The following is a 20,756-nucleotide window of genomic DNA, read 5'->3' as shown; positions in this document are numbered from 1 at the left end:
TCTTAAAAACATTAAAAACAAATGTGAAAAATAAGGCAGATACAGAACTGTCATGGGAAGGCTTGAAGTTTGAGGCATTTAATATGGGATATGGCATCTCACAGGCAATCCACCAGATCCTGTACATACTGTGTGAGAACAATGGCTCGAAACCCCTTATAAAAATACCACTTGCACGGCTGATGAGACACAAGCTGGGAGGTAAAACCAGGGAGGAATGTCCTAGCACATAACGGCTTGATGAGAAAGTTGACTTGACCCCAGTGTGCATGTAGAAGACTCTATCATAATCCTTTCTTCTTCTGTCTTTAACCTGCTCTCTAACTTAAATGAATTAAATAAAAATGCAAATAAGAATGAATAATTATTTTAATCATGATTAAATAATTAAAATAAATCCATATGTTTTTGTGGTGATCAAACTTCAAGGAACAAGACTTTAAGTTTGCAAAAATATAAATCAGTGCTAAATGACACCTTTATGTTTGGTACCTGATGTTAAATTACTGATTAATCTTTATATATTATTTCACTTACCATGTAAATTTTTACTTTTCATGTATTACAGCTGCTATGCCAACATCAAAAAGGCACTAAAAAGTTTGCCACAGTGCACTGAATGGCATCCGTTAGAACAATTTCAATAAGTATTTGTAGAAAGGCTCTTTCCAGGTTGGATGGACTGCCCAGACCCAGTGCCACCCACCCTGAGTGCCTCACTGGCAAGCCAAACAGTGGGGACAGCCAAAGGACAATGCGCTCCTGACCTCCATGAGCAGCTCTTTGCAAACACTTAACTGGGAAAGTAAACTTCGACATCGGGGTTTTGTCTTTGCAATACTATAATTATTCAGTTTTTCAGTTACTGCTGCAACTTCAATTCACTTAGCAGTAGGCTTTTTAGATTACAGTCCATTTATTATCAACATTTTTTTTTGCACAGAAGGTTACAATGGTTTATTAATCCATCAACAGACTCCCTAAAAATATGATCAATGATGCTGTATGAAATGTCATTCTTTATACACTTTAGGAGGTTTGGCAATTAGCACTTCAAAACATTATGACTGTATTGAAGGTTTAAAAAAATACTTGCAAAAAAAAAAAAAAACAGAACCATATCCCTGAAGAGTTCTGCTGAATTAGAACAAAACACTGTAAATCTTAGCACCTGACAACATTAGTTTTATGAAATTATTCAAAAAATGCATGTTATTTGAGGAAGTTATATTAAGAAAAAAGTGTTAGAGCTAGGATTTGATTAATGAGACTGTGTCTAGAGCAAGTCCATACTGCTGCAGTACCTCAGAGTCGTGTTTCAGACGTACCTGAAAGCTGGGAAGGACCGCTATTTTCACAAGCATCTTTTTAAAAGAAAACAACCTGACAGAGCTGCTTGCTCAATACAGTGTGGCTTTTAACTGGGAGAAGCTACAAAACGCGTTATAGTTCACTTTTCTTGGATGAAGAGAGGCTCTTCAATTATAAAAGTGTAAAAGGGTGAAGATTGAATCATGGCGATGAAAGTCCCATAAATACACATCTCCTCACTCACTGCACGCAGTGTGCAGATACAGCAGCAAGCAAGGTGAGAGAGAGTTAATGCCGTACACCCTCCTGTGCTGCATTCACGTTATTTAAAGGACGGCACACTTTTCTGAGCCTTGTTTTAAGAATACCTCTTACTGTAGCAGTATGTCAAATATTTTGGTTGATATTTAAATAATTAATGAATGCTAAACTCTCCTCTTTTTTTTAATGGAAGAATAAAACCGTCATATTCAGAAGCTGACCTTTTTTTACTCTGCTATACAAACCCATTAACAATACCAAAAAACATATCCCAAACATAAAAAGCTTTGAAATATCAATTTAAAGGCTACTTTCTGCTATATCCTTTATTGTAAATGTTACCAAGAAAAAGGCAGAACCCAAAAATCAATTTTTAATATATTTCTTCCTACCACAGGATATCGGAAACATTAATGGTTTCTACATCTACATGGCTACCTTACAAGCTCTGCTCTTCCCACATTTGCCTTTAAAACATGATTAATGTATGTTTGCATATATATTTAAAGTACTCCTCCATGTATATTAATTAACAATAACACAGTATAAACAACTTTCCCATTGTTTGATTACCCAGAATAACAGCTTGATATTTATACAGCTGCTGCAACTTAGTCAAGAGAAAATGTTGCACATTTTTGATTAGCTAACTGGATTCCAAACAAACCAGGAATCCAGGCAGGAACCAGACTTTTGAAGTTAAGTTTTGAAGACACTGCTGTTTTGCAGAACTGAAGTACCTCTAGTACAGACATTTTTTGAGCAAGTTTTCTGCCTTTAAACTTTCAATGGTCAAGGAATACTGATTAAGTTGTAGAAGTTCCACTGGAAATAGGCATCACAATGAAATTATTTAGCAGTAGCTAAACTGAAGTGAGTGTGTATGAGTGATGGTTATGAACAGCCTTGTGCAATCTGAGTGTGGAAATGTTCCCTTTATTTTTCTTCTTTCTGCTGCTTCCAAAAAGTCTTCCCTTTCTATCTTAAGTCCATACATACAGACAATTCTGCAAATTGTAACATTCCCTATTTGGAATCAAATTTCATCCTATTGCTCCTAGTCACTCCAGTTTCCAGGCTTTCTTCACCACTATTGCTCAACCCAGGTTTTTGGAGATGAGGGTGGAAATTTCCTCTGTAATCAACAAAGAGAAGTAGATGCCTTTGAAAGCCTGCGCAGAGAGAAATCTGGATTAGGAATCTAATTAATTAGGGATTATGAACTTAAATTACACGGACCTCTCTTTGTTCATAATGTACGTATTTACTTCAGGACGATTGGTTCACTGTGTGCCTAAATCATGAGGGTGAGAAACAATCTAGATATTTTCCTGAGGTACACATCACGTTCTCTACCACAGGTTTCATGAGGAATTTTTCTTCCTCTCTTTCCAGATCATATATATGTGTATGTCATTATTCTACTAATAAAATAAACCACATGCAAATCAGTAATATCAATCTCAGCCTAAAAGTAGCACACTAGACTGGAAAGCAGAATAAAAGACAACTGGGGAGTATCGAGAGGCTGTGAAGCCACTGCAGAAAATCACTAAACTATGTTTGCTTGGGCTTCAGGTTTTTCTCTTTTATCTGCTTTTAAATAGCATCAGCCTTTTCACACTGCCCCACAATCAGAAATGTTAGTCAATCTACTGGATGGTTTGTGGTGAAGACTGAACCTGGTATTATTGGAATAATCTATGTGAAAATATCACTATTTCAGAAATATACAGAGGTATTGTTACAGTAATACTGCACTATTACAGAATCATTAGAGAAAATTCTCCTGCTGCCTGTAAACACATCATTTAAACTCCACGGTGTTGCACATGAAAAAGCCTCTTCTCCAATCAACTAGAACAGACTTTGCTCCACAAATGTAAACTGGATAAATATTATTCTTAACATATTAAAAGGAATCAATGATAAAACCAACTTTTCATATCACATGAAAGCCATCAATGCATGTCATGTCATTTTAAAGTGATCTTTTAAGTGTTAAACAGCAGAAACCTGAAAGGCCATGGAAAGTTTTTTTTGTTCCCTTTTAGAGAAGGAAGGGAGTAATCCCAGGGATTTACAACTAATTGTACAATTTCATCACTGAATAATTGCAATAAGTAAAAGTCTATTTAAACTATCTTACATCTGTCAGGTCACTGCTGTCAGCTGCAAACTCCACTCACAGCGTATCACAATTGCTTTCTAAATACCACTGCATATCACAAATACCATCTCAACACTTTGGTGCATCACAGTAAGTTAAGAATGGACTTGTCCCCAGTTTTAATGATAATCACAATGTCATTAAAATGTAGATTTTATTTTTGCCATGATAGCTGTCAAGCTGTAAGCACAGTAATATGCCTGTGGGAAACCCTGTTGAGCCCCTGTAAGAAAGACCTATCTCTGACAGTAAGGAGGGAGCACAGCATTCCTAAAACAATGTGGAAAATGTGAAGTCTCTCAGGAGAAAAAGATTTAATTCACTTTTTCATGTTAGTCGTTGCTACCTATTGATGTCCTAAACCTGCTGCTGAATACTAGGGAATTCAGAGTAAAAAACCATAAGGTAAAGCTTTTACCAGCATGTATCTGAGCATTAATTGAAATGCCTTAAGGCAGAGTAAAACTGCTTCTGAAACATTTACATGAGATGAATAGACCTTGGATAAGGAGGGAAAAAAAAAGAGTATTCGCAATAGTTTTCCTTAAAGCTATGCCCATCGGTCTTTAAATACAATGACTTTTTGACTTAAATTCTCAGATCTAAAGCCTGTTGTAAAGAACTCCAAAGTCTGAGAAAATATGGCTGGATAAAATACCCCAGAACTATTTAAAGAAAAAAATAGTGCTTATAGGATTGGTCTTTTAATGGCAGGTTTAGTAGACAGTGGGTTTGGGTTAGTTTTTTTTCTGTTGAGGGCTCTCACAGAGTATTTGTCAGGGAGCCTTTGGGGATACGTAATTTAGGTACATCATCCTCTGCGTACATTACACACAACACCAAACACACAATTATGACTGAGTCCTAACCTCCTTTCACTTTACCTTCTGAATAATAACCTGTGTCATTACAGAAAACCATTTTTTACTGCAAATGAGGATGTATGCCAGGACAACTTCCCCTCATCCCATTCCCGCTGCAGTCCTGGTGAGCCACATCAAGTCCCAGGTAACATGTGAGAGACACGGTGTGGAGAGCCTGGCCCCCATGTCCCCATGGGGCACGGGGCAGAGGGCAAGCTTCTCAGGAGGGAAGGGTGGTGAGGGACTGGGTGGAAAGCATTAACCCCCACACCCATCCAAGCAGTCTTTGGAGAGGAAATTCTAATTCTGGAGGAATTCTGATTTTTTTCTTTCAGAAGTGATGTCACTCACCAAAGTGCAGTAACTGCTGTCTGCTGGCCCTTGATAATAGGCAGGTTTTGGGACCATCAAGCTTTGGGCAGCTTAACCCAAACCTAGGTTGGTCTCACCCACCTGCTTGTAAAGTTTGCTTTTCCAGCTACTCCCTGTCACTTCTCTTGTGACTAGCATGTGGGACACGTACCCACATGTCCATGGCACAGCTGATGAGAATGGCACTGCCTCGGTGAGGCTTGATGGGGCTGGAAGTTGCAGGGCCAAAACTGATAAAACTCCTTGGGAGCAAACTTCTGACTACTCTGAGACTTTCCACAGGTCCTGGCACCAGGATCCCAGCAGGGTCCCCCACCCCCTGGGGAAAACAAGGCTCTGAAGTTGTAATCTGACTTAAAAGCTCCCAGCAGGGAATTAATTCCCCTCCCAAGCAACATTGTTCAAGAAGCTTGGGATCTGACTCCTGAGGAAGTGTGGCAAATTTCTCCTCTGAATTTGTTGGGATCATCTTTTAACCCTGGCATCTCATCTTGCCTTTTTCGCCTCGATTAAGGAGCTATCTGCTATCGAAGGTATCGTCTTCAGGTAATACCTTGTAGACCATCATCCCATCATCTCACATCCTCCTCTTGGACAAAGTAAGTAGATTGAGCTTCTTAAGTCTGTAATTGTAGGGCCTATTTTCCAGAGATTGAGTGAATTTGCTACTGACTTTAATGCTGTCAGGATTTACTCTCAGAGCCTCAGCTGATGCAACTTCTGTGCTCAGAGGTCAGAAGAAAATGTAACTAAACCATCGCTGAGATTTTCTGATTCCAAATATCTCCTGCAAATCTCTCGCTCACTGTACACTTAGTATTTTGCAATCTGCTTTAATTAAGGCTTAGCAATCAGAAGAAAAAATCTTTGAAGTTTAACAATTCAATAGTGTGTGAAAATGTTAAATGCTAAGTCCTTTTGTGAAAGCTCTATTCTGTTCTTTAACAAATTTCCAATATATGAAAAAGCTTGTTTAAAGCAGATAAAGAAAAAAAAAAACTAGTGTTGATAACACCTTGTGGCTAGCATACTCCTTAAATTCAGTTATTTACCAAATGTTATGCCGGTGACAGTGGAGTGCTTGGCAAAATCCGGACAGTAAATCATATAAAATTATACTCCCATGCAACCTTAAATTTTGCATTTTAATTGTCTTTAAACAGATCTTGCCAGTGTTATAGCCTAAAATATGCAATATAGCTCTAGATAACAGAAAAACAAACTGAGAGATCAGAAAATAGCAGTAAGAATTATGATTGGATCTGTTTCCTCCCAGTGCAGTGCATTTTATGCCTCTGAAATAGAGTGAGCAAAGTGGAGCCTCCACGTACTGCTGACTGGACCAGTACTTCAGCTGCTGTCTGGAGTGGGTACCAGCAGGGAAGAACACACAGGAGGCTGTATAATGGGCACCCTCACGGCTGAAGAACTCAAATCAGAGACTTACAGGTATGTGACAAATCAAGCCAAAGATCCTAATATTTAAGAAAACTAGGGCTGCTTTATTTCCCTGAGAGTTGGGCAGAGCTGTAACAACATACTATATTTAGAGCATATGGAAGTACAACACACTAACCATGGGTTGCATTTATAATAGTATTTTTGGACATAACTTAAAAGGACTATTTTGTTTCATGTTTTGGTCTACTTTTGTTGGCAAGAAGTACTTGCCTGGGTCCTCATGAAAAGTATGCTACCCACTGTAGTTTTCACCATTTGAGTGCTCTCACAACTGACTGAACTTGATACCTAGGAAAAAAAGAGCGGTCAGAAACTTCAATACAAATGCTATAATATGTATCCTAATAGCTTTAATGCTGAGAGACTGGTGTTTGGTTTTATTGTTCATAAAATTTGTATTGATAACTACTTAAGCTATATTAATGATTCCCACATATGACTTTCCTAATAATCTATAACAAGCCATGAAATCTACTATTTGTGGTAGGACCCACCCATGAAATCAGGCAACTTTGTAAGTAAATTTTGTAAGTAATACTATTGTAAATATTGTGGTAAAATACGCAATATAAATGCAAGTGTACCATTATATCCACAGCATATGTATTAATGTAACCATTAAATGGAATAGTACTGCCACAATATTAATACATTTTAGATTATAGTAGCAGAACTAATACACATTAGCTGACATCATTTTCCTACAGTAATTACTGGAATACTACATTATCCATAAGAAACTGCCATCTGCCTTCAAGAACCCAATTTATCTGCCCTTTCAGAGTAGCAGGAGCCCAGCTGGCCTCTCTGGAGACAGAGCTCCAGCTGAGGAGCAGTAACAGATCTTTCAGGAACAGCAGAGGTTCACAGGCCAGTGTTTTGGTGATACCAACTTCTTGGAGCTGTGTAGGTACCACTGACATGGGAAGCTCTTTGGGAAATGTTTGCTGCAGAAGCACCCTCACCTAAGAGCTGTGGATGCCTGGCACTTCTGTGTTCTCTACCTTCTATTCTCAGACAAAAAAATCTGATGAAAATGCTGGAGGACAGGACTAGAGGAGTTTTGTTTTGTGATGGTGAGAGGTGGAGGAGTTCTCAGATTAATTTACCAGATTAATGTTGATTCTGATCAATGAAAATGATGAAAGGCCATAAACTCCTTCTGAGATACTTGGGGCTTTTCAGCTTACAGAAGAGGCATAAATACACATTTCACTTATAATGTAAACTGAATATCCTCGTTTGACTAGTTTTAAGGGCTGCCCTAACTCCTGGCCAGAAGCAATCCTTATTCTCTAAGAATTCCTATTCTCAGGAAAAATGAAATGACAGACTGTTGTTGGATGGGTCAGCCCTTGTGGGACTAAACTGAGCATCTCCAGCCATCAAATGGAGGATCTTTGTTTCTCACTGCATGAAATGGAGACTCTGAATCCCACAGAGTGTACAGTCACAATGCTATCAGCCTGCTAATTAAATGGATTTCACAAGTTATCCCAATTGGAAAAGTAACAACTATTTTTCACAAAACTACAGGAAAAATACTCTGTTCAATACAAAAGATTTTCTCCTTGCAGAAAATGGGCAGAACATGGTGAGACACTGGAATGAGCCACACAAAAATCCAGGAAGGTAATACTGGTAAGAAATGTCATAATGGAATGGCTTTCCATTCCAGGATCTCACATTCCCACATGTGATTCCTCTTATTTTTATGTCCCTCATTCACAAGACATCCAAATCAGTAGCGCAGGACTTTCTGGTGCCTGCAAAATCTTGCATGATATTAAAATGCTAACCGTGTGCAAATACCATTAATTACTAACTGAAGTAATTTTTCTTCTGGGCTCTCAGAAAACCTTTCTAATTCCATTTTCTAGATGAGCACTTCTTAAATGGGCACTGTATATCCACAACAGGAACACGCTGCGGTTGAGGCCAGCTCAAGCATGGGCTGGGCAGAAAGGCTTATGATGGAGAACTTTGCTACATCCATGATTTACCCCTCACGCTGACATGCCCTTCTCTACTTCCAACAGGACCCTGAAACCCATCTCATTCCTTCCTCCTGAAGAGGCAGCTGGCAAAAGCTGGGTTGAGGACAGAGATGCACATGTCATAGAGCTAGTCTGCTCAGTGTTCTCAGTGTTCCCTCCTAACTACAATGGAATGCTTACTGTATCCCAGTCACATCAAAAGGATGCCACTTGGCAGGGAAACTACTGGGAGAAAGTGCAAGGAGATGAATATGAAGAAGTGCCTAGTCTAGAAACACAGTTGCAAAGGCTAGTAAATCCCTCTGAACTCTGCTCCATTTCTGCTCTATATCCCAGTGTAAAACTGACTCTCAAAACAAAGTCTGGTTCTCAAAGCAAAGAGCAGAGACAGACATCATGGCAGGAGAAAGATAGTCAAGCAATGCAACTCTGAACAATATCTGTTCCAAGAGAATTTTGGCCCTGTTACTCTCCCTGCAGACCTGTAAAGCACAGGTAAGTCCCAGGATGCAAATTGTGTCCTTCACACCAAGGAACAACTCACTGGCTGTTACTTAGTTGATAGCAACACATCCTGATATGCAGGGACAGTTGATGTCCCCACTGCTTTGAAGTGCTTATTTGAATCATGGAATCACAAAATATTTTAAGTTGAAAGGGACCCACAAGGACCATCAAAGTCAAATTCCTGGCCTTGCACAATACAGGCCCAGGAATCACACCACGTGCCTGATAGTATTGTCCAAATGCTTCTTGAACTCTGTCAGGCTTGGTGCTGTGACCACTTCCCTGGGGAGCCTGTTCAGTGCCCAACCACCCTCTGGGTGAAGAACCTTTCTCTAATATCCAACCTAAACCTCCCCTGACACAACTTTAGGCCATTGCCTTCAGGTTCTGTCACTGGTCACCAGAGAGAAGAACAGATCAGTGCCTGTCCCTTCTGTTCCCCTCATGAGGAAGTTGTAACTGCAATGAGGTCTCCCCTCAGTCTCCTCTTCTCCAGGCTGAACAGACCAAGTGACCTCAGCCCCTCCTCATACAGCTTCCCCTCAAGGCCCTTCACCATCTTCATTGCCCTCCTTTGGACACTCTCTAAGAGCTTACTATCTTTCCTATATTGTGGTGCCCAAAACTGCACACAATATTCAAGGTGAGGCCACACCAGTGCAGAGCAGAGCGGGACAATCCCCTCCCTTGACTGCCTGGCGATGCTTTGCCTGATGCCCCCCAGGACGTGGCTGGCCCTCCTGGCTGCCAGGGCACTGCTGATTCATATTCAACTTGCCATCAACCAGGACCTCCAGGTCCCTTTCCACAGCACTGCTTTCCAGCCTCTCATTCCCCAATCTGTATGAACATCTGGGGTTGCCCCATCCCAGGTGCAGAATCCAGCAGTTGTTGAACTTCATATGGCTGGTGATTGCCCAGTCCTCTGATTTGTCAAGGTCTCTCTGCAGGGCCTCCCTGCCTTCAAGGGAGTCAACAGCTCCTCCCAGTTTTGTGTCATGTGCAAACTTGCTTAGTATCCCTTCCAATCCTGTGTCCAAGTCATTTATGAAGATGTTGAAGAGTACAGGCCAAAGATGGAGCCCTGTGGAACCCCACTAGTGACAGGTCACCAGTCTGATGTTACCCCATTCACTATTACTCTCTGTGCTCAACCCGTGAGCCAACTGCTCACCCACTGCAACTGGCTTCCCTTGATCAGCTAGGTGGGTTACCTTGTCATAAAAGGAAATCAGATTTGACATATTTGAAGATGAGAAACTCCCAAGTGGCCTACACCCCATCACATCCACAGCACACAAAGATCACACTTCTCCACTTCTCTGAAGAGAGAAAAATTCAGAGGAGAGAGAAGGTGGGCCCCTTTAACAGAGAGACATAATTAACCATTCCAACAATTTATCAAGGTTTCTCAGGCATTTCCAACCATGGCAATTTTAAATCAAGGTTGGATGCTTTATTTCTGAAATAAATGCTCTTGTTCAAACAAGAATTATTTCAGGGAAGTTTCATAGTATATGTTGTAAAACGAGGTCAGACTAGATTATCACAGTATTCCTTTCTGGCATTATAATCTATGAATCTATAAAAGAGAAAGGATTTAATTGATGAAGTTTAGCCCCATTAGCCCCTCATTACCAGATGACATTGTCATCATTACTCTCTGACTCCGAATGACTATAGATCCAAATTCAACCTTTTCTCTCCCATTTTATATCTATGATATACACACATGGTTTCAAGGGATTATAAAATCCACCCTTTACCTTTTCCCTGCGTAAGTACATGCAAAACATTACAGATTTCAGAATTAACCTATTTGCAGGGCTCTGACACTTTTTTTTTCCTCAAAAGGAGTGGCTTTTTTCTCAGTAGGTTTTCAAAACAAATGAAAGGAACATTGAATCAGACTGAACAAGGACATCCAAGGATTGCTATGATTGGGGGGGGTGGTAAATGATGTGCAAAAGCCATGCCCAGGTAGACAACATAAGTTTACTTTTTCTTAGCCCAGTGACAATCTTAAACAGACCCCTCATCTGGATATGGAGATGATGATAACACTGCTATGAGGGAATAATGATTTATGAAAAGTCTTGTTGAAGCCTGGTTTGGGATATCATGTAAATTCTGAGCAGCAATTTTCTTACATACATTTCTAACCCCCTCCCCCCCCCAAGTTTGCAAAAGAAACCAGGAATAATTGAAAGCCTTCAGACATTCCATTAATTTTATAGTTACTCGTATCAAGTCATTCCAATTAATATCTGTGGCATTCACTTTTTAACTACTCCTCCTTTCCAAATTCTGTCCTCAGACAAGAAACAGCACTTAAGAAACTGGACTGTAGTGGAGCAGGTATTTCATCTGGCATCATTACAGGCAACAAAGGAAAACAATCTGTTGAGTTCACTTCTGTTTGGATTGGCCTGCTGCTGAAGAACTACTGCAATTTAGGAATATCTGAGACATGTGAAGTATAAAAACAGAGAAAATGCAGATGAAATAGTGAGTTGACAGAAGTCAAAGGCAAAGCTGGTCATTTTATTTCATTCCAAGCATAGTCTCTCTCCCACCCCATTTCTTCGTTTCATAGTGCAATTTTTATTTTTACTAGATAAGAATGATTAAGCGCAAATGCACAAATATATTTCTAAAATGTTGAAACCAAGGTTTATGGAGACAATTCCTTCAGGTATAGATGGACCTGTCTTCAACACCTGAAACAAGAGGTTGAACCTTCCTGATGCTCAACAGCAGTCAGCACTGGGTGCCTCATCTCCACGGCTGCCTCAGCAACAGGCAGCTCTACAACAGGGTGCATTCACCAAATGGAGGACACACATCAAAAGCCTTGTCTTTATTTTTCTCTTTTCCAAATTATAAAGGCTCTTTCTCTCTTTCTCAAATGGGCAGCTGAAGAATGAATCCGTGCCCCATTTTCAACAGTTTGCTTCTCAGAAGAACAAAGTAAAGAAAGATATTTATAGCTCAAATCTAAAGTAAACCATACCTGAGAGGCCGGATTAGACAAAAGTCCTTTTTTATCTCAGGTTTTTGCTACAGATTAGGGAAGATTAAGACAGCATCCTGTTCTCACTGTCGTCTGAATGACTGCAGCAAAGTGGAAGTTTTAGCAGACTCCCATTAACATGAAAGGCCAGCAGTGCTTAAAGGTAGGCACAAAAGAAGTTTTTCTACCAGCCTGTGACACTTCCCAAGAGCTGACAACAGAGAGAGTTCAAAACAAGTAGTTTGGGTTAATAGTGTACTTGCATGTAAATACATAAAAGCTTCAGTGCCGTAAAGCTAATTTAAAAAAGGACATTTCTCTTTATAGTTCCCCTGAGTATAATAGAAACTATGATATTCTTTCTACCATAATGTACGTTTCATTAAAGAGCTGGAGCTATAATTGTCTACATCAGTACATGGCAGCAGACTGGATAAATTGTCCACATAAATTGCTTAATACAACTCGGAGCCCCGTTCCAGAGAGCTGGTGACTCCTACAGCTGCATCAAAGAGTCCTACCTGAGTTTATGCCACTACCTGCAGCTCCACAGAGCATCGGGCGGACCCAGAACGACCCCAAAACCCATAAAACCACCTGATGCTGAACTCCACAAACACCACATTAAATATTTAAACGCATTCACTCCCTTCCACAATGGTCACGACTATGCGCCAGTAATATTGAAGATTTATCTGAAAGTTATGCATATGAAGTGATATGCAGGCTATTATCATTCTTAATAAATCAATAAAGTCAACCGAAAAATTAAACTGAGCATGTTTGGAACATTTGACAGCAAATAAATTTCGGTCTCTTAAGTGTGTCACTTTCATTGCAATTTACTGCCTAACCTACAAGAGGGTTAAATCAGAAAAGTGAACAGAGCAAGAGAAGAGGTCTCAGAAAAGGAACTACAATGCATCGAATTGCAATTTACCAGTAAATCAGCAGGGCAGAAGGAAATATTTGTCCTAACAGGGCTGTTACATTTTTTTTAAGCCAGTTTTGTCTTGAACTTCAAGCTAATATTCATTAATGGCAATTTTAGGACTGTACTAAAATATAAAATATACTACAAATGTAGATATGTAATTTCAGTGGTTTAAGGTTTCTGTGCATTATTCCTCATAAAATATGAATGCTCTTATCAACTTAGTAGGTAGGATGCAAAGTATCTCCTTTTAAGCTGAAGAGGAAAGAGGGAAATCTCAGAGACAACATGTAGACTCAGCATTCTCCCAACTGAGTTTTTTTATCTTAACCACATTTTGACTTTCTACAAGATAGCTTTGCATGAAGGATTTAAGTTTTCCCATTTTTTTCATCCTGCAGCAAAAAAGAGAATAGAATCATTTAGACGTAAGGTCTCTGAAATCCTACACGAATGCAGCAACGAATAGTGGGCCCTCATACACAGCACTTATATAAACATATCTATAAGAATATTATCTCAGATAAATACCTCTGCTGAACACATGAAAGTTTGCTGTTGTTAGTCCACAGTGTTTTAAGCCAGAGAGCTGTAACAAAGTAGGCAGCATATGTAGCACATTCATATATACCAGGATATTAAATGCTGTTTCGTGAGCGCTTTTATGAGCCTCTGTATTCCCTGACCTCTTTTGTGGAAGTTATCGCTGTATTAGATGTTGTTGAACATACTTGATATGAAAGCATTGTCTGTTTGCTACCAGTATCTAACGAGTATCTCCCCCAGAGTTGCCAGCAAGGTGCTGATTAATTAACTGAAGTAGTGAAGCTGAATCGTACAACAGCTGTTTTGAGAATTGTCATTACCTCAGTCTCTTTCCCCATATATTCACTCCCTCACAGTGCTACCACTAAATTGTAAAATTGGGAAACTCTCCATTGCTCCTACCTTTACTCGTCCACACTCCATACCAAAGGAAAGGGCAGTTGGTCAAGGGTTATTTATAAAAAGAGAAGGGAAGCAAAGAAAGGACGGAGAAGAAGATGATAAACTTCCTGGAAGTCACAGCTCTGCTGTCACTTGTCAATGGCAGCTGACAATAGATGGTCCTCCAGGCAGAATGTCAGAACAGGAATCACATATATCCTCTGCTGATTGAGAAGTTCAGCAGTCTGACAGCCCTTCCCTGGGACCACTCTGTGTCCCAGGGAGGCAGCTCGGCTCTCCAGGCTGGCAGTGCCGCGGATAAGGCCACCTAAGCAGCCACAGCCCACTCCCACAGTGTAATAACACTTGGCAGAGGATCCCAACCTGTGGACCTCAGCTGCCCCGCCAAATAAAGATGATTATTTGGGAGAGTATAATCTGTATTAAGTGGCAGACGGAGGGGTGGGGGAAAGTGTTGATAGGACACGCATTTCTCATTAAAACACACGGGACAGGCTTTCTGCACTTGAGGGAGCTGCAGATTTCAAAGGAGAAGGCGCGATGACTATTTTTTTTCATTATAGCCTGAGAGAAATTAATGCAAGGCAAAGTTTGGCATACTGTCTTTGGGCTGATCACCTGATCAACCTGAGTAAGCTCTGCTTATTCCACTTGACATGCTCTGCCGTGACACGCTAGAGATCGAAACGTTAACACCAGCTGCATCTCTAACTGCTACTCTCTGCAATTTAATTTAATATTATGCTTCTTTACATGGGCCTCGCTTTATTATGCTTGAGAATTATGAAGACTGGAAATTACACATGTGATTAAACACCATCTAATCACTCCATGTACTAAATAAGCCAAAATGCATTGGAAAATAGATCAGGTACAATTTTGGTGTGAAACAAATGAATGCAGGAATGTACCGCATTGATATAGATGAAGCATCTGCCTCGTGATAAAATTAAGTCTTGTGACAGAAATAAATCACTGTAGGGGAGAATGCAAACCATTATCCAATAGGATTTTTTCTTTTCTTCGTATGTGACGGGAGTTATTGGATTCCCTGATGTTAGACAGCCAAGTGCATCCATGATATGATGATAAATCAGGAAGGCTACACGATTTGAAATTTAGCAGCTATTTATTTTTGAGATGTTAAGATAAAGGAAAAACTACTTTGATTTCTGCAAGTAACTATTAAATTGGGAATCTCCTTTTCTGATAATCTGATTCTCTGTTACTCTGTCATACCATCAAACAATGCCAGCAACCAGCAGTGGGCAGAATAGATTTTGGACTAAGATGAATACGGGAACCACTTATCTTTCTTTTTTCTTTTCCAATATTCACAGTTTTATCTAAAGAACACCATTTAAAGGTTACTGTTGACATAAGAATGTACAGTTCTTATTACATTTTCATTTTTGCATGAATATATACTTAAATGGAGGCAAAAAAAAGGTTTTTGTTGCTACTTTCCACATTTGAATGAAAAAATCCATATGCTATGTTAAAAATACAGAATAAATAATGGAATTTCAGCATGTATAGTGGTTGATAAATGTGATTCACAAAACATACCTTCATGTTTTAATAGCTTTCCATTGTTAGAAGCATGCTATTAATTAGTGGAAAAATGGATTCATCTATCCAGGATGTACTTGTATTTCTTGCTTTTAACCCTTTTTTCACTATCGTAACATTTGGCTATTACCTCAAAATATATTAGCAAGTGCTGGAAGGGATGTGATCGAGGGAAAATTGCTAAGTAGGATTTCTGTAGGTGCATTCTTAAGCAATCCTGTGGGGAATATCACTTAAACAAAACAAGAATCACGATTATATAAACTATGATTAAAATGCAAACGAACAGGTGAAGGTAAGGAGTATCAGTAACAGCACTGACAAGCACAGTGCCAATTCAGTTGCCTTTGGTGGAAATACAGCAATAACTTAAACCTGATGGTCTTGCAGGTAGGCAGTGATGTCACCCTTTGGGCACAGTGTCAGATCATGGATGTTACCATGAAGGCACTTTCTCCAAGTGGCCTCTCTGCAGCCTGACCCGAGACAAGCTGTACTGGGAGGGAGGGGGGAGGGGGGAAAGCACTGAATGTTGATCGCTTGTAATTATGGTAATCTCCATCAGAAGCTTTAACTGCTCTAAACTCTGGTTGTCTTCAGACAGACCTAACTCCATGAGACAACAACATAAAAGCCATTACAAAACCATAAACTGCTCCTGCTGGGCATCAGCTTTAACGAGCCTGCGGAGCACAGACACGGGCACTCCACGCAAGGGAAGGAGATGCCATAACTCTGTTACAACCTGACGGGAGCGATACCATCAGTAAAGCCGGGCTGTGCTGCAACACAGACCGAGCTTAAAATCACAGGCTAACCAGGAGTGTTTCCCCGCAGATGAAGCAAGGAAAAGCCAAGTTATTTCTAATTACCAGTGTTTGGGAAGCACTGTGCTGAGTGGGTGGAAGCTACTTATTATTTGACATCTTCTGGCTAACAAGGACATGGTAACTGGCACTTGCTGATGTACCTCTAGGAAGGGAAGGCATCGGAGCAGGCAGCTAAGCATCCTGCAAACAACATATGTATAAAACCCCAGTGCACACAGTGTTCTGCAAGAGACATGAAGGAGGAAGAGAAGACAGAAGACAAAACTTTGTGGGGCAAATCAAAAAGGCAGTTATTTGGAGCCATGGATCTAGGTGGGCTATGGGACTGAGATAAATGAGTCAGCAACACAATCAACCAGTATTGGACTGCGAGGGGTAACATGCCTCCACCAGAAGCACATCAGCCATCCAAGGCTTAGACAGCACAGCAGGAGGTTGCATCCAGGAGGAAAGTTTTTCCCAATTTTCCAGCACTCAGGTAAATTCAGAGTAAGGTAGTGGGTGGGCTATAAGGCTGCTCTGCATCCATCCAGCCAGGAGACAACTCTAGTCTCCTGGTCAACAACCCAGCACAGTATGGGGTCCTTGACACCCACTGTTGACAAAAGCAGGCTGTTTAGACCACGTACCACAGCTAAAAGCCATGATTATTATTTTAAGGAAGAAGTGGACTTTTTCCATCCGTGTCTGCAACCTTTTACCTCTTCAGCAATATTTTAGCAGGCAAGTTTGCCAGATGTGCTCAGAAAGAGCAAGTTTTAAGTGACTAGAGTGTAGAAGTTCATCCTATTTGTATCACAACAGATGTAAACCTTCCAACAACCTCATCAGGTAACTGTTATTTCTACCCTGAAATAGCGGCCTGCCCCCAAAAGACAAGACACTTAAGAGTTTCAACACCAAAGCCAACAAGAGTTTTGGACCTGAGGAAGCAAGAGTAATGCCTGATGTATCTGTAATTATCTTTCTAAAACACACACAGCTCCCAAAAATACTGTTCGTGTTGTTGCAATACAGATGTTGAAATCAAGTGTTCAAAAAGGCAGGGAACACAGAGCTCAAATAGATTCTTCAACCTTACTTTTGTCTCCGTGCTTATGCCTTTAAATAATTTCTATTTCTTTAATTAAATTAATAAACACCATTAAGAAATCTCAACAGGAAATACCACAGGTTGACACAAGAACATTATTATCATGCAGAGTTTCACACAGAAAAAAACACAACAGTGTAATGGGAAACACTGAGATTTTTAACTCATGTTTGCTTAAAACAAAATTATTCCACCTCATGGGGTTTTGTGTGTTTTGATTGTGGTTCTTCAGCTCACTCCACCAACTACCCCTTGCGGTCACCTCTTGTTACTGCACCACCGTGAGCCCCGGTGAGAGCCCCAGCCCAGCCAGCTGCAAGGAGATGGAGTCATGTTGCCATGGAGCCATGCATGGGGTCATGCTGCCATGCCATTCAGCCCCTAGGGTTCCCTCCACTCTGCCTCCCCTTACCATTGGCAAATTCCCATGAACACAAAGCCAACTGACTTAGAGTCCTCTCCGAGCCAGAATGGGGGAGGCAGTGTTGACCATTGAAGAGTTCGGACTTCCACATCACTTCGAGACCTGGGCTAGCAGGATATTATAAACACAGACAGCCTACAAGTCCTACACCACCAGATAAACCAGTTCCAAGACCTCTCTTACATACACTAAATTTAGGTTTCTAGCTCAGGAGCAAAGATGTGTTTTATTGCAGACTCTTAATTTAGATAGCTTAGAGTAAAGCTCAGATGGAAGACTGGATGGTGAAATGGGCCATGGTGGAAATTGGTGTGAGATAACCTTTTTTATCCACTATGATCAATATATCAATGGAAAAATCTGAAGAGCAAGAGGAGAGAAGATGAATACATGCATAGCAAATTGCATTTCAAATTATTTCCACAGAAAGTTTAAGACTAAATTTGTTTTAACACTCATCTATAAAATCAGGGCATAAAGTAACCAGTATTTTATCACCAAGAGCATTCAAGTTTGGTTGCCCTTCAGAAATGAGGAAGATCAGACTATAATAGCTTTATATGTGAAAACAGTCTTTGATTGACAGAATCTAATCATTTGAAGGGCAGCAAACCCACATTAGGAAAGCAGAATTCTCTGTTCAAGTTCTGGCTTGCAACATCTATTAGCATCTTAACATTTGCCTGTATGAGTTTTTGCTAACTGAACATATTATTATTCTGTTACTGTGGCAGAAAAATAGCGACCTTTCTTTCCAATGATAAAAATATGCGGGTACTTTTCCTGTAGTTTATATATCTTATACCATAGGTCATTTTTAAAGGGTTTTCTTTTTTAGGTCCCACCATTTATCTTCTCATTCTGAGAAAAAGCTAGTTTGTTTAGCACAACAAGACCTTCACATAACTTTCCGGTATCAATTATTATAGCGACAGAGCAACTCCCGTGTGAAAGGTTTCCTGTAATGTGTCTTGTGCAGACAAATAAACACAGGAAAAAAAAAGACAAAGTACACATAACCTTCTTTCTGTCTATCTTACAAAAAAACCTAAAAGCAAAGAGAATTAATCAGTAGTTTGATCGTAGAAACAAAGCCTTGTACTGGCAACCCAACATTAACATTATAAAACTGCAAACCAAAAACATATGAAACAAGAACCATGACAAAGCATGTTTTTTCAAAATGATTTGGGGTGTGGGATTTTTTCCCTAAATGTGTATAATAATAATAAGAGTAAAAGGAACCTATGCAGAATCTTGTGTACACGAAGAGGTGTTGAGACTGTGGAGAGGCTGTTTCTTATGGTGTGTTTTCTGCTGTGGGCTTTGTCCTGATGTCCCCTACAAAGCATAACTGAGTACAAGTGTCTCACCCTGGGAGAACAAAGGATTTAGGATGACTGCACAGAAATGAAACTCTATTTTAAATCCAATCATTATCCCACAATATCAGCCCTTCCAGGCTGACATGTGCTCTCTACATCAGGATTCACCAAGAAGAAACCAAAGAAAGGTGAGGGCATCTGCCATAGCCCAAGTTGCAGGAAGCACAGAGACTCCCACCTCAGGAGAACACCAGAAGATATTACAGACTGGTTTTGTGAAATAATACTGGGACATTGCAGGTTTGGGACAACAGCTTGAAACCCCAGTGCCACAGAGCCCAGAGGTTACCCAGAAACGTAGAGCCCGAGCAACTGTGCTGGCTTTGTGGCATACATTTCATGTGGAACATGCTGCAAACTCTACCTTTTAGAACAATTATTGCCTTTTAAAGGACAATTATGTATTATGTATGATGTATAATTTATTCCGGAGGTTACTGGTTTATAAAAGAGTCGTGGGCAAACTGCCAAGTTATCGTCTGAACTGTAGTTATGAGTAATAACAAGGGTTATAATTTACATTCGTACTCTGGTTTTAAGTTAATGAGCTATCCAGTATGAAACCCAGCACTTGGCTTTTTGTTTCTGTGTCTTCTCATATTCAAGAATACAGCTTAGTTTTATAATTTGCCTCTTAGACATGTGGCACCCTGAATACCTTTGACTAAACTGTCAGGGGAGTGACCATTTGCCTGAACAGAGAAGTCACTGTGTGCTTACCCCATGGCTCTTACACACAGAGCTTGACATTTGCACTTGCTCTGGTCAAAGACAAAATACTACCAGGACAACAGGAATATATCTTCTTCATCACAAAAAAAAAAAAAATTCTTTCTCTGCAATATATCCACTTCCACTTGTCCCCCAGCCACGAGGACAAGGTGCTTCACAATGCAGCATTTCAACCAGAGTGCTGCTCCTCAAGTAGCCTGGCACCCAGCTGAAGCACTGGGGATGAGCCACGTCCTGGTATGGGACTAACAGAAGTGCAACTTTCTGGCCTAGGGGAGAGAATGCCAGTGATGGAGCCATGCTCTCACGTGGACTCAATCTTCCCCAGCTGACCAGATAGTTCATTTATATTAGAAACCTGGAGTACAGGCTTTCAAGTTGCGATGAGGGATTGGGTAACACCTGGGTAAGGTGTCTTTTCCTTTTTGGCAACAGAGCAATAAAATAGAGTTGAACACCGAAAAGGAGACTGAAATCAAGGAAGTAACGGATTCACTGAGCTCAACTGAGAACATTAAGCGACAGAACTGATGGAAAGGACAAGAACAGAAGGGCAGAAAATACATAAAGGCTTGTTGTTAAGAGGGCTACTTTATGTCTGTCACCAGAGAATAATTTATAAATCCTGAGCCAGACTTTGTTGAATGTAAGCCTGGCGGGATCACCAAGCTTAATTTGCTCTTCATACCCATGGCACTGCTAATGGTAGCCCAGTGGTACCTCTGATTCCCATAAGAAACCTGTAATCACTTCCTCTTCCCCTAGAAAAAGTAACAAATTATTAAGTCCTTGGCACATACAAAAGAAGCAATAATTAGATGATGCCATGCCTGGACTTTTTGTCAGTGATCTTCCAGTCATGGTTGTAAAGTGCTACTGTGGA

The 20,756-nt window shown here is 40.2% G+C and overlaps 1 protein-coding gene and 2 long non-coding RNA genes across 5 annotated transcripts in view; 1 reads left to right on the top strand and 2 right to left on the bottom strand.

The window, feature by feature from the left end:
• The window catches only part of PPARGC1A (PPARG coactivator 1 alpha), a 368,659-nt gene that overhangs the window by 116,538 nt on the left and 231,365 nt on the right, over positions 1-20,756 (bottom strand). The gene's annotated exons all lie outside the window — the stretch shown is intronic.
• Positions 1-20,756, bottom strand: part of LOC135413416 (uncharacterized) — a 175,023-nt gene that overhangs the window by 34,077 nt on the left and 120,190 nt on the right. The window lies entirely within an intron of this gene.
• On the top strand, positions 4,696-11,470 carry LOC135413415 (uncharacterized). Of its 2 annotated transcripts, none has more exons than XR_010430219.1 (3): positions 4,696-5,576; positions 6,254-8,930; positions 11,260-11,470. It is a non-coding gene; the product is annotated as an uncharacterized LOC135413415 (long non-coding RNA). The 2 variants fall into 2 exon arrangements; XR_010430220.1 differs by lacking the exon at positions 4,696-5,576 and having other exon boundaries at positions 6,674-8,070; positions 8,478-8,930.

The sequence above is a fragment of the Pseudopipra pipra genome, chromosome 4 (assembly GCF_036250125.1).
Source record: "Pseudopipra pipra isolate bDixPip1 chromosome 4, bDixPip1.hap1, whole genome shotgun sequence".
NCBI lineage: Eukaryota > Metazoa > Chordata > Aves > Passeriformes > Pipridae > Pseudopipra > Pseudopipra pipra.
Note: the sequence above shows the minus strand (reverse complement) of the source record. Positions and strands in the feature narration are given on the sequence as shown.